Source organism: Chlorocebus sabaeus, chromosome 22 (assembly GCF_047675955.1).
Source record: "Chlorocebus sabaeus isolate Y175 chromosome 22, mChlSab1.0.hap1, whole genome shotgun sequence".
NCBI lineage: Eukaryota > Metazoa > Chordata > Mammalia > Primates > Cercopithecidae > Chlorocebus > Chlorocebus sabaeus.
Window position 1 is genome coordinate 26,563,473 of NC_132925.1, and position 15,627 is coordinate 26,579,099.

Below are 15,627 nucleotides of genomic sequence, written 5' to 3' on the forward strand. Positions count from 1 at the left end.
ACTGGATTAGTCTACCCACTGACACATAAAGTCATGTGGTAGAAATTTTTCACATTAGCTTAGATTAAAAAAAACAACAACAACACAAAACAAAACTGCAGCCTTCTTACAGACATAACAGGAAAAGAAATCTCCAATATGTGACTTTTCAAAATTCTGCCCGCCCTGCTTTCCTTATTGCACAATCTCTTAAATAAGAGGAAGAGCCTAGTTTTATGCCTTAGTCTAGTTGCAGTAAAATGATAGCTAATTGGAGGAAATGATATTTATTTAACATTTGCTAAATCTGTTAAACAGACCTCTCTGCCATCTTTATGGTGAAATGGTACAAAAACAATGTCATACATTGGTCATGTATCATTGCATCTGGGTTCTTGTCTCCTGTAAATCCTTCCACCCTCTAGTATTCTGTCTTTCTGAGCTTCAAAAAATTACACAAATTTTTATAATTAGAGGACTTCTGGTAGGCCAGGGTCTTTATAAATATACTGAAGTGGACTTAGGTTTCCTTGCAGAGTTTGTTTTCAGACTTCTTGGGCATGAAACAAAAAGAGACAGGAAGTCTCACAGATAGATTCTGCATCAGACAAAATATTTTTGAAATATGAACTAGATCACCTCTGTTTTCAAAGGTGGGGAATGTCTATCTCTCTTTTACTTGTTGATTTTCTAGCTTGCAGTAGTTGGGAGACCTCCTTATATTTCAAGTCCCTCAGGACTTTTCCTGCTGGTTGAAGAAACTCATGTCAAAATGGACATTTCCTAATAGGAGAGCACTGAACTGTCTATGAAAACACAGATTATAGCTCTATATTTACTGTTATAAAAGCATAAAAGCATGCTTCATGGAGAACCTTGAATTTATATGGAAGGAGAAGAATATATACTTTTCATAAATTTATTTTTTGCAGTTATCTCCCTTCACCTTTGTAAAGTGGAAAACTAAGCTCCTTTTATATCAACTTGGTATTTATTGACATATTAATACTTAAATTAAACACTAAGAATAATAACTGAGATGGAGAGAGAGAATGAGAGAGAGACAGGCACAGTGAATCAAAATCTTTTCTACCCCGTATATTAATCAAAATATGCTAGGTGTGGTAACAAAAAATAATCTCGTGGTTTTCCACAGCAATGATTATTGTGTAGACAGATTCTGCTATATGTCCAGCATAATCTCTCCCTACTTGCAGTTAGGAGCTTCACCATCCTGTAGCTGCACCATCTGCAACACTGAACTTCCTTGATGAATAAACAAGAACAGACTGTTGGAGGCCTCATCCTACCAGTTCAACGCTATGGCCTGTAAGTGACAAAAACCACTTCTACTGACAGTCTTTGGCTGTCAGAAATTGGCCGCATGGACAAGATTAGATGCAAGGATAAATTTTGTTTCTCCTCTTATTTGCCCAGAAAGATAAGTAAAAGAAATATGGGTAAGCACTCCCACTCCCACATTATCTACCTCTGTGTTTCTCAAATTCCATTTTCTTGTCGAGAGCCAGTTTTTTTTTTTTTTTTTCTTTTAGCTAGTAAGGAGATCAGGGTAGGGAAGTGGAGACATTATCAGGGGAGGGAGCTGGTTGGGGTGGTCTCAAGCAGTTTTTTTATGTCTCAGAAATGGTGGTAGAATTAAAGTCACTAAAAATTCCAAGCCCTTATCTCCACTGCTGTTCAATTTCACTTCCCTGTGCACATACGCCTCATCATCTGAAACTACAAGGCAAACTCCTTATTATGCTTTATAGGACTACTGGATTAATAGATTTGCATATAGAAATATTGTTTAATATTTGCATTTTAATATGTAATCCTCAATTGTTTCTTGAGTAATTACTCTAATATTATCTCTACTATTTTTATTACTATTTCTACTGTTATAATTACTTACTATTAGTCAATATTTATTGATGGTCTACTGAGCTAATCAATTTCAATATGCATAATTTTCAAAAACAAATGTACAATGTACATGTAATTATCCCCATTTACTGTAAATAAATTGGACAACAAATTTATAATTTGTTAAATAATGAATCCAGATCTATCTGACTCCAAAGTCCATGATGTTCAACACTACGGGGAACATACAGAGTAATAGGGATTTATTCTCATGCCGTCATGTGTAATCAGGTATCGTAACACCTAAGATTCTAGGGTAGCAGGGTAGCTGTGCTAGTTGCTGAAAAAGGTTCACACAGAACTTAACATGTTTTGGGCATTTGATTGTTTAATAACACCAACATATAACACTATTTTTAAGTAAGATGAAAATGCACCTTGACTATCGATTTAAATTTAGATCTGTTTTTCAGAGTGTTAAAGCAACTTACTGGAAATACATAATTTGTAAATACTGCATCATCACTACACGTTGCCATGAACATCAAGTCGTTTCACTAATTCAAGTGTTGAAATCAATAATTCATTAAAACTCAAAGAGGCTAACCTTTATCCCTTTATGCCAAATTGGCTGATGATAGCCTGCACATCTAATTACAGGTGTGCATGTGAGACAAGGTAGATATATATTTTCTCACACTGAAAAATCATGGCTTACTCATAAAGTAGATGGAATAGTGCTCATAACTTCCGACACTTTCATGTTTCAGAAAATTCAGTAATTTCTCAATTACGTTTTTTTTTTTTTTTTTTTTTTTTTTTTTTTTTTTTTTTTTTTTTTTTTTGAGACAGAGTTTTGCTCTGTCACCCAGGCTAGAGTGCAGTGGCTCAATCCTGGCTCACTGCAGCCTCCACCTCCCGGGTTCAAGCAATTCTCCCACCTCAGCCTCCCAAGTAGCTGGGATTACAGGCACCTGCTACCATGACCGGCTATTTTTTTTTATTTTTTATTTTTAGTAGAGACAGAGTTTTGCCATGTTGGCCAGGCTGGTCTTGAACTCCTGACCTCAAGTGTCAATTACTTTTAATTGCAAAAACTGCAATTACGTTTTCACTAACCTAATATCACTTGTTTGTTCACTGCTAATCCCTAGAATCTAGCAAACCAATGTTTGCTGTTGTTTAATATTATGTGAGATTTTGAGTCAATCTGTTATAAAGTGAAAAGAAATTTTAGAGTCTATTTACTATTAAGTTAAATTTCATGAAATGTATAACCATGCTTACTTTTTCACTGATCTTTCACTGAACAATCTCTCAATTATCCTTTCTTCTCTGTTGTTTGTGTAAAATAAAAATATACAACTCTGAATAAATTATTCATTATTATGATATGTGTCTATAGAGAAAAAATTGAAGTTTAGAAAAGTACGTGTATTCATACCCAGTTCCTTTTCCTAACACATTTGAAATAATATATGAAATATATACACTGCAATAGGATAGAAACATAATAAGGACAAATGAAAGGGAAAAATAAGGTAAACAGAAAATCAGACACAAGGCAAAGTTACCCAAAAATGTACTGGGATTTTTAAAAATGTAAGTTTTGAATTTGATGGTGAGCTTCCTAATAGCCAAAACAAAGTAAAAGATACTATCATTTTATAATTTACTAAGTTTATAAGGAGATGAAATATAATTGACCAGAAAAAGCCAGATAGACACATGAATAGAAGTGTTCGTTCATTGGAGATCATGTACTTATTTAAAACACGTTGCCAATAATATTTTTATTATTCTTTTTCATAGAAGAGATTGCTTTCCAGGACACAGAAGAAAATTCTATAGCATCTCATTACTTTAGAATCACATCTCAGTTTTGAAATAAAATCATATTCAAAAATTACCCATAATATACACCAGACTCATTTTTAAATGACATTTGATGGTTTCTGACTCCCAAATCCAACTTCAAAGTCTCTATATATGATAAAGCATATTCAAAAAGTTGAATGACAGACTTTGAAGGCCATTTCAAGAAAGTGTTCGAAATATTGTAAGTGATGTTGATATCACAGGAAGACACATATAGGCTCCTAAGGTGAATATTTGAGGGAGATAATGCTTATTGTTATTATTCATGTGACCAAACAATTATGTTCTATTGTGATTGTACAATATATGTCAGACCAGGCTAAGCACTCTTTGCATAGTTTCTTCAATAGTGTGGGTTACAAATAATTAGTCCTTGCCTTTGACAAATATAGTCTTAGGTTTTTGCATGCTTCTGTGTGCAGATATTTATTCTCCTTTAAATGAAGTAAAAATTCCTTTAGCAAAGAAAACATAATATTTATTTCTTTTTACCTTTCGCCACTAGCAAGGTTCCTATTAGGTGCCAACAAATACTAATTAGATAAATGAACTCTGCTCTGATTGCCTGAAGTACCAGCAAACAGCCTGGCTCTCCTGTCACATGGCACATGTAGAAGTGGCCTCACAACATATTTCCACATATGTTTTCTTGAAAAGGCAGCAAGTTAATAAAAAAGAGACGTGAAATATATGAAATATTTTATAATGCCCTTCTTCTATGATTTGGGTAAATGCTAATCTGAGATTCTGTAATCTGCATGACTGGTATAAGTGACGGAACACATAATTTTCTGCTATTATTTTCTCAGGCTATTAAGCTCTGCCCAACCTTTTAAGTATATTGAATTGGAAGATCATGTTCCCACTATTTCAGGAAATTGGTAGTGTCACAGCCTGATAACTTGAGAAAATAATGTTATTTTAGACCAGAGGTAAAAAGAAGAAATGGCAACAAAGAAACTATATAACACCTCAGACTGGAAATAGTAAATACTTGCCCCAGTGATGTAAAATTTGTCAATGTGAGAAAAGCAGCACAAAGAATATCCTTGTGATTTATTTAACTATTGAGCTTTCTTTATAGGTCTCTTATTTATATGAGCAACTGTAAATGTTAACCCTTTGGTCTTTTTCATAAATGAACACTTTCCTCTGGTGGCAGGGGTTGGGGACTGGAACGGCTCTGTTGACAATGGAAGTCTGCATTGAGATCATTTAGAAAATAAGTGCAATGGGATAGGTGAAGGCCTAGTTAATGAAGACAATTTAATAAAAACCCAAAGGAATGTATTACATAAACAGATTTTATTATAGAAAAATGGAATGTGATTTTTAGACTTGGTGATCTTTCAGAGGAAAAAGAGTGGGTACAAACTTTGCAACCTGTTGGCTCTTCCTAATTAGAGGTGTGACTAGAAGGGAGATGGTAAAGCGGTCTCCAAATAAGTGCTGGTTTCCTAGCAACCATGGCTCCAGTGGCTTAACTAGATTTTAAATGCAAACAATCAACCTCAGTACTAAGCCTGAAAGGGATGTTAAGTAAATACCATGGGGAAACTGCAATTCTTCCAAAGAAACGCTCTTCTGAGGCTGTGGGCTGCACTACCAGTCTTTAAAGCCCTCCACTGTGCTCAGGTGCCTGCAATGGGCTCTAAGTCAGCATTAAGTTACATTATGCCTAGACCGTCCCTAATACGCCAATGACCCTACTTACTTCCTGCCTGAACACAAGGCTACATGTGGCACAAACAGACTACAGAATCCAGGTGGCTTAAACCTGATGTGGATCTACAAGAATTTTTTTCTGCTTTGTATTTTGCAGCTTATTTTATTTGATTGTGAGTATATTCTTTATAAGCTATTTTTTCATAAGTTTTCCGTTTTGTTCAGTAATATCTTTTCCATTTTCCAAAACACTACTTCAAAAGAGTCACTCAATCTAAAATTCCATATGATGTCTTAAAATATCATAACCCTTAAACGCAGCATATGTTTTCAAAGCACACGTCATTCATACAAATTGTTAAATAGAAAATTGATTTGAGCAGAAATTAAAAATGGGTCAATAAGAGCACCTCCAGAACCTCTTACTTACTTGCATAATATGCCCCAATACTTTACGGGCAAATATGACATTTCCAGAAACATGGCTAGAAAGCAATTGATTATCTGAGCTAGTTCTCTTGCAGAAGAGGCCTCTGACTGTCCTCAAGGTAAAACTGGAAGACAATCAAAGCCATGGAATAGACCCAGGAGTCTTCAATCTGAATGCACGATGGATACTAACCATTCAACACAGAAGACAGGTCACAGAAGAAGAAGTACATTATCCTGTTGCAGGGTGGGTAAGAAGCCTCTTTTAGTAAACTTTTCTTATTAAACTTTTTATTTTGAGATGATTGTAGATTCACTTACAGGTGTAAAAAATAATAAGAGAGATCCTATATATCCCTTGTCCAGTGTCTGCATTTGAAGGGACTTTTAAACTTTGGTGTACTCAGTACAACCAGGAGCCATCAGTAGAGTTATAATCAAGTAAGTCAGCCTCCAGAAGAGCTCTCTATTTTAACAGTTCCACAAATGAGCTTTGTTTGCACGAAATGGTAATTAGCACTCTTGGGAGAGTACTGTTAACAGGTAATTCACCAGAGAGCTCTACTGAAAAGGTCTGACCAGTAGATTCAGGAGGGCAGGTCTCTGACAGTCAAGAGGGGACTCTTGTCCTTTCTTTTTTCAGATGTGAATTAAATGATTTTGGGGGCTTAGTGGGCATTAATAAACTATAATCTTTGGTGATGTTGGATAAAGTGGTTTGGCTAAACCACTTTAATTCTTAAATTCTTCTACTGCAGGTAGGATTCCCTTTGAATACATGATTGTAAAATTAGAGATCATTAGGCAGGATATTTATTAAGAAGAGCTCGGGATCAAAACATACGGAAGGGAAGGGAAATGAGGGAGGAAGGAAAATAAGCCTTATTAGACAATGAAGAAAATTGGGCTGCATGCAGATCTAACAAAGTCCACAGCCAACATGAAGGGCCCCTTCAAAGTTGTTTTGCCTGCACTGAGGATGCCAGACCTTTATGTTCTTGCATTGCCCAGTCATTGGATGCGAGCTGTTTGTTAGAAGGCAATGTGATCTTGGACAAAAAAGCTCTTTCCAGCCCAAGGCAATTTACAGAAAGAATCAAAAGCTGAAGTCTGTCAGATAGTATTGCTCCCAGAAGCTATAGAAAATAATGCCTCATTTCTAATGGAGAAGCCAGGCAATACATAACAGCATCCACTATATTTCATCCATTGTACTGCTCAGTTCTATTCCTTTACATATGTTGTGACTGGGAATGACAAGGGTTGTAGTTATGATGAGCTTTTTTGTTTTAACTGGCTTTGACTTATAGGAAGATTTATGGGATGAATTAAGCCCATGCAACTGTAGATGATCTTAGGGCTATAATTAGTCCTCAGCATCTCTCTCCTTTATCCAGAGGGAAAAAATCAAACCAGTGTATTTTTCTAAATTTTCCTTATCTTCAACTAGCACCTCACCTGGTCTTTGGGTCTGTGGTCACCATGTGCCTCCAAGACTGCAGCTGCTGTACTTGTCCATGCAAGTGGATCGCTTGGGAGCCAAAAACAGCCAAATGTTTTCTGTTTTGTAACTGGAAAACATCAGCCTTACTTCCCCCTGATGATCAGAGACCATTCCCTGCCGGGATTGTGACTCTTTGTGTGTCCTGCTTATCCCTTGTCCAAAGGACTTCAAGGTGACCAGGAGAAAACCACAGCTTATATGCAATAGGACTCTTGCTATGTCCATGGTGAAAGTGTTCTCCCTTTGGGTATCAGGAGTTTTAAATCTGCAAAACAGGGCCAGGTGTGGTGGCTCACGCCTGTAATCCTAGCACTTTGGGAGGCCAAGGGAGGTGGATCATGAGGTCAAGAGACGGAGACCATCCTGGCCAACATGGTGAAGCCCCATCTCTACTAAAAATACAAAAATTATCTGGGCATGGTGTTGTGTACCTGTAGTCCCAGCTACTCAGGAGGCTAAGACAAGAGAATCGCTTGAACCTAGAAGGTGGAGGTTGCAGTGAGCCAAAATTGCACCACTGCACTCCAGCCTGGTGACAGAGCGAGACTCTGTCTCAAAAAAAAAAAAAAAAATCTGCAAAACAGAGTTGTGTGCAAAGAAAGCACAAAATTTCCATAAAGCAAAATTAGGAGTGATTACAAAAAAGTGTGCAGACAGAAACACAAATAGAAGTGATATTAAGGATGGCCACCCTTGCTTCAATCCCTCGATTCTCAAACTCATGTATTCCACCTATTAGGAACAGGAAACTATATAAAGGCCATCTATCTACTCATGTAGAGATTGGCAAACTATGGCAAATAGGACAAATCCATCCTGTTGCCTGTTAATATAAACAGAGTTTTACTGGAACACAGTTATAACCATTCATTTATATATTATTTAAAGCTGTTTTCACACTAAAATTGCAGAGTTGAGTAGCTTCTACAGAGATCATACGGCCTGAAAACCGAAAATAATGTTTATCTCTCTTTACAGAAAGTTTGCCAACTTTTGATGTTATGTGTATATCGCATCCCGGAAAGTGGTGCCCCGTCTTTGTAAGGAATCATCTCCAAGCTAGCACTTCAGTTTACCTGCACCAGTCCGTTCTGTTGCTCTATCACTCTGATAGCTTCCGGGTGGTGTAGTGTGGAGTGTGGCTAGAGCATTGCATGGTCATGTGCCCACTCCCACACTCTATTTCTGCAAAGTGGGTGTCTTGATCTGACATGATATTGAGTGACATCCTATTTCAGTGAATCACTTTGTAAATCCTTGGTTAGTGGTGCAGGTTGACATCCTGCAGTCAGAAAAGGCAAACTCATACACAGAAAATATACCAATTATTGGGAAAATGAATTGTTGACATTGGAGGGTAAAAGGGGTCAAATGTAGTCAACTTGCCACAAATTGTCTGGTTGGTTTTCTTGAGGATGCTGCTGCATTAGGGATAGATTATTTGTCTCTGTTGCTGACAGATTGAAGGTTCAGTAGTGGTAGTAGATAGATAAGTCTTGATGAGTTTGAGCCCATGGTCTTGAGTCCATGCAGAGCTCCCATCCCTCTCACATGACTATTTCCTTTTTGTGTCCTTTGTGCAAGCACTGGAGTGGCCAATGACAGAGGCCGGCTGACATTAATTGGCTAGATCATTTTGTCTATTTAGATGTTTAGTGTCTCTTTCATGATGACAGCTTTTTGGTAATATTAGCATGTAATATAAAAATGCTGACATTTTATGTCCACTATGCAAGGTACATCTGTGTGCCTCTATTCCATTACTCATTGTCCCCTAGCTTCCATTTTTTTCTTCTTTTAGACCCTGGCCATCTAGCCAAGCCATTTATTCCTGCTCATGAATCTCCATGTATTCTTGCTTTGGGCTGCTTCTCTTTCCTCATAAAATGGATGAATAGGTATATCAAATGCAGCCTGCCCATTAACTTTCCCTCACCATTGGATCTTTGATGCCTCACCCTCCCACCACCCCCGACCCCGTGAGTGAGACAGTAGCATAATCATGGTCTATTTTTGGCTTGACTAACAAGACAACTTATTTGTAAATAAAGCATTGCTTTATTCCTCCTCCAAATTCCTGTGTGGCCATAATGAAAGCAGAATCAAAGGCTCTGGTACAAAAGTGAATGACATAGTGGTGGGGGGTGGAGGTGGAGTGAATGGTTCGGGGAGAGACAGAGGGGTATCTAAGTCATCTGCTTAAGATACAAACTTAAATCATGTTTTTGGGCAATACTTATGCATAATGATAGATATTCTACTTCCATATTACAGTAAATTTCTGATGGGCCTACTTACCTTAATTCTGGATCTAGCTTCTGAGGAAAACTCTTGACCACATGATCATTTGATGAACCACAGTGAACCATTCTATCTTTACCAGTGTCCAATAACAAAAAGGAGAAACTATTCAAAAGGCATATAATTCTCTGTAAAGCTCCAGAATAAACTAGATTATGTTTCTTCTACTGAGAGGTACCAAATGCTTCTTATGTGTTTTCCTACCACAGATATCTCCAAGACAATATAAGGCCCAAGAGGCAGGGAGGCTTGTACTGCAGTATGGCCCCGCTGCAGACCTTTCCTTCTCTGAGACTACCTACATCATACTTTAAATGGGTAGAGCAGTTTGTTTGTGTGTGTCTTTTATAACTGCCTCAGTGTTATTGTGAACACTGAAATGTTTTGATATGTAAAAGTGATTTATTGGCCGGGCACGGTGGCTTACGCCTGTAATCCCAGCACTTCGGGAGACTGAGGCAGGTGGATCATGAGGTAAGAAGTTCGAGACCAGCCTGACCAACATGGTGAAACCTCGTCTCTACTAAAAATACAAGAAAATTAGCCAGGCTTGGTGGCGGGCACCTGTAATCCTGGCTACTCAGGAAGCTGAGGCAGGAGAATTGCTTGAACCCAGGAGGCAGAGGTTGCAGTGAGCTGAGATCATGCCACTGCACTCCAGCCTGGGAAACAGAGCGAGACTCCATCTCAAAAAAAATGGGATTTAATGTAGTAATATGTTTTAATTCAAACATATTATACCTAACTTATTACTATATATTTTTCTCACTTTGATGTGATATGTGAAGTTTTATCCTTCATTATAATTGTGATATGATGCTATGTTACATGAACATATGTTCTTCATTCAACAGCTTCCCATAGCTCAGAGACTAGAGTTTAGTAGGTACTCATTAAATATTTGTTGATTAATGAATAAAATTCCCACTCATAAAATCAATAATCAATATCAATAATAACAATAATCAATTCGCAGATAGAGTTGAGTCTTACTACATGTAAGAACTACATGAGTTGCTGTGACAATATACTAACCATCATATTGACTCCAAAGGGAACTTGGTATTAGAAACATAGTATTAGGTTAATAAGGTTACAAATTTCATTTGTAAAAGGTGACTAAATTGAATGAGAAAGCCCCTTCCAGCCCTAAGAAGGGGCTTTCTCATTCAATTTAGTCACCTTTTACAAATGAAATAAAGGCTCAGAAATGGATAGGAACATGTCTGAAATCATGTCCAACTGGTTTCATAGCTACATCATAATCTAAACTTCTCAACAACCCTCATAAACATTGTTTCCATTATACCATTCTATATGTCATTATTTCATTCTTCTGTTTTCTACAGAAGTAAAATGTTTTCCAGGACAATATAAGATCTTAAAAATTTTTCCATTAAAAACACACATTAAAGGTTGTTAACCTAATTTTCAAATTTGGAATATGGTGGAAGGAAGACTAATAACAGTCATTTTGATATAAAGGAGTAAGGGGAAAAAAGTTTTAAAAGCTAACATCATGTTCTTGCAGTACTGAATACAATTTCATGTTACTTCTGTTTTCAGATACCATTCTTATTTCCAAACCAGTACCCAGCAAAAGACACATAATTTGCTAATTCATTTTTCTTTCTCCTCCCCTAATTCCACCAATTTCAGCTTTCTCATATGAAATAACTATACAATGTATCTCATATGAAATATGATTTATCTTTTCCAATTTCCAAATAAATAATGATTAACAAAAGCATATATCTAAGGCCTGATCTGAACTTAATGGAAAAATATCACCATAATCAGTTTTACGTGTTATAAAAAATGTTTCAAATGCTATTAAGAATATTTGATCTTTAAACACTTAGGTAATTTCTAAAAAGATTTTTCCCACTGATTATTTAGACAGAATGTTAGAAGACCTTAGGGGAGATATCAAAATCAGATGAATAGTGATATGAGGTCATATCTACTTAATGCAGTAATAAAGGAAATGAGAAATGAGAAAACCTGAAATATACAAATATAAGGCTGTCACAACACCACAAAAATAATAATCAAAGTATTTTCTGTGGCATTTGAAAGCCAACAAAAATTGCAAGGTATTGAGAATGAGCAAAAAGGTGGTTTTCTTGAAAAATTTTGACCAAAGATTTGAAGAAAATTAAGTTAACAAAGATCTTGAAATAATAATACAGTGGGAGAGCTTTTATAGATGACTCTTCCCAAAAATGATTTTTTTCACCATTTCAAGCAGTAAAAAAATATTTTTGGATGGAAAAAGTAGAACCTAGCAATAGAATTCTCCACATAATCATGTCACAGAACTGCCCCCAAATACGTCAAATATATCTTGGCTTATGTTCTAGAATTTTTGAGATCATTAACTTAATGTGCTTAAGTGCCTTAAAAAGGAAATTGGTTATTTTCTACATTTCCATTTAAGGTTATATTCTGATTTCAGTCTTTTTAGATTGATGAACCCCTATTTGCTATATACTATGGATACCTTTTAATATTATAAAGTAATATATCCAGCATTAATAAGGAATATTTACAAATGGAATAGGGTCATATAGTTTTATTAAAATGAAGAGATTTTGCTTCTAAATGCTAACCATTAGGAGCATAACCAATATGTTGGGCAGAATGTGTTTTAATGTATACTCAAATAGATTTGGTATTCTTACTTTTTAATATATTGCCTTTGTAACACAGAGAACTCTTCTCTTACTCGGAGAAACTGGAAAAAGTTTGTGATCTTGATGTTCTGCTCAAGCATTCTAAGGGAATTGACAATTTTCATCAGTATCCAAGCTACTTTAAAAAAATTCACCATCCTTTATATCTCCACATATAATTATTAAGTGCCAATCATAACTGACAGTAGGACAACAAAGCCATGCAACTACACAGAAGGATATACTTTCAAATGTCATTCTAAATTTATAAAATTGGAGTTTTACAGTCCTCTTATGAAAATGTCAAAAAGCACCGATCATAATTTTTTCTCTAAGTGGTAAATACAACAAATTCACATCCTTGATGCATTCATCTTTCATTCTTACAAACAATGATAAAAATCCTAGAGTTGAATTCCTGTCTTTTTATCTATTCAGGTGAAGATGCTTATTTCATATCTATTGGACATCTCAACACCTACAAAAAGTGACAAGTGTTAAATCATGTTGTGTTGTTGACTTATAAAATTAATTTATTATCATAACAAAATATTAAAATGTTATAGAAGAAATTAAAGATAAAAACCTAGCTCACTCCCAAGCTTAGACTGCCTAATTCCTATCCTCAAAAGTGATTTGGATAAACTAAAAGATAAATTTATTATTAATCATTTTGGCTGATCCTTTCAGACATAGTCTATGAAATTATATATATGTGTATATATAATTTATGGTTGTATTTATATATAAATATATACAAACATATATATGAACACACTAGATCAAAAAATAAATCCTGCTCTGTAATGTTTTCTGATTTTAATATTTACATATAATCTTACTATATTTTATTTGTACATATCATACTGACTCATTCCTCTAAGTAACTGCATAATAGTCTAATGTATTAGTCTGTTTCTCAGTTTGTTTCATGAGTCGCTTACACGTATTTCCAGTTCTGATATTAGAAACAATACTCCATATTGTTTGAGCTATACCTTTGATCATGTATCTTTTCATACCTCTGTGAATGCATCTGTAGGATAAGTTCTTAGTTGGGAAATTTCTGTGGCTAAGCATTTATTTGTTTATAATTTAAATTAGTCAATTCAACATTATATTAGCATTATATTAGCTAATCATGGTATATTTTTAATATAGTCTACATATGATGCTTTGTTGTTGTTGTTGTTGTTGTTGTTGAGATAGAGTCTCACTCTGTAACCCAGGCTGTAGTGCAGTGGCACGATCTTGACTCACTGCACCCCCTGCCTCCCAGGTTCATGCCATTCTCCTGCCTCAGCCTCCCAAGTAGCCAGGATTACAGATGTTTACCACTATGCCCAACTAATTTTTGTACTTTTAGTAGAGATGGGGTTTCACCATGTTGGCCAGGCTGGTCTCGAACTCCTGATCTCAGGTGATCTGCCCGCCTCAGCCTCCCAAAGTGCTAGGATTACAGACGTGAGCCACCGCACCTGGCCATATTATATATTTTAAAAGTTTAAAGTTAATCAACAATAGAACACAAGATAAATAATCATTTTATAAAACAAAAATCTCAAACCCTAAACAGAGAAAATGATTTGGGAAAATAGTTGATAGCCAACATTGAAATTAAAGTTTTAAAGAGCACAACCTAATGAGAATAGCAATCACTATTTTGTAAAATTTAAAATGAAAATAAAACTAGAACTTGAGTTATATCAAGATATATCAAGATAATTGTTAGAAAAACATCTATAATGGATGTGGTAATTTCTTGAATTTTCAGTATTTGGAAAGCTATGAAAATTATTTTATGCCAAATGAAATAACATATATGTCATCAATGCAGACAGTAATTCGCCAAACATTTGAATGATTCATGTTTAAAGCTATTGAAATGGAAAAATTTCTTGAAAATGTGAAAAACTTTTCAATTTCAATGATTTTAACATGATAATGTGAAGTAAATCTAGAACAAAGATGATAGATACCTCCTAATTTCTAATCATTTTTGCTGATATAGAACAAACATATATTTCAGTCACATATTCTGTTTTCTCCTTCACTCTTTTACTGGCTAATGTGGGCAAGGGAGACTTACTTCAGATGTTTGAAAATTATCATCACTATAATTAATTATTTTTCCATATATATAAAGAAATGAAATAGTATGTCAATTGGAAGAATTTAAGATCTAGAGTACACAGCACTAGGCTAGTCGCTGTGTAGTAATCAACATTTTTTTTTTTTTTTTTTTTTTTTTTTTTTGAGGTGGAGTCTCGCTCTGTGGCCCAGGCTGGAGTGCAGTGGCCAGATCTCGGCTCACTGCAAGCTCCGCCTCCCGGATTTACGCCATTCTCCTGCCTCAGCCTCCCGAGTAGCTGGGACTACAAGTAATCAACATTTTTATAAACAGGGTCAACATTTATTAGATCTCCAATTTCCCAAATGGGGGGACTCAGGTGTATATAGAACTTAGACTTCAATATATATAGAAAGTACAGCTATGTTCAACTCTTCTATAAAAAGAAAGAAAAAATGTATAATACATAATCTTCCAGAAGGGTTTTCAATATTTTTTCCTTTAACAGATATATCTAAAAATATTCTTTGAGATCTCCTTATCTAATTTCTTTGAGAATGTAGGTTTTATTTCAAAATGCCCTTCCAATAATCAAATATTAACTTTAGCATATGTTGTTTTATATGTATTTATTACCACAAGAACATAACAAAGGAAGAACCACTTAAATCTCTCTCCTCCGTGTACATATATTCAGCAAGTTTCTAACATTTATAAGGATTGCATTTGGCGTGAAGATTATGATCATCTTAGATTATCAGCGTCTGCCTGGTTCCAAAAAAAGTTGCAGCAATAATACCTAAAACAGTATTCATAAAAAAGATTACTATCTCTTTAATAAAACATAAAACATTTTTCCCAGGGCTTTCATTATCAGTTCTTGAATGATTTAGTGCCCTTGCTTTTTATTCTGACACATATCTGCACTGCTTTCAGAAGAATTCACTCATCACTTCACCAAGATTCAATTGAATGCATACACTACATGGATCATTGTACATCAGGAACAATACGTTGGTCAACATTTGAGTCTGTGCCTAGTATTGTGCCAGGTTCTATAGTGCATACAGAGAAATATGGTCCATCATTTCTAGGAGCTTCCAAACTATCTTGGGATTAATGACCAACAAAGAAAAGCCCAGACAGCAATAATAAATGACATATGGCAAATGAAGACAAAGGCAATAGAAGTACTATAGATTTCTTTTTTTCTTTTTCTTTTTTCTTTTTTCTTTTTTTTTTTTTTTTGAGACGGCGTC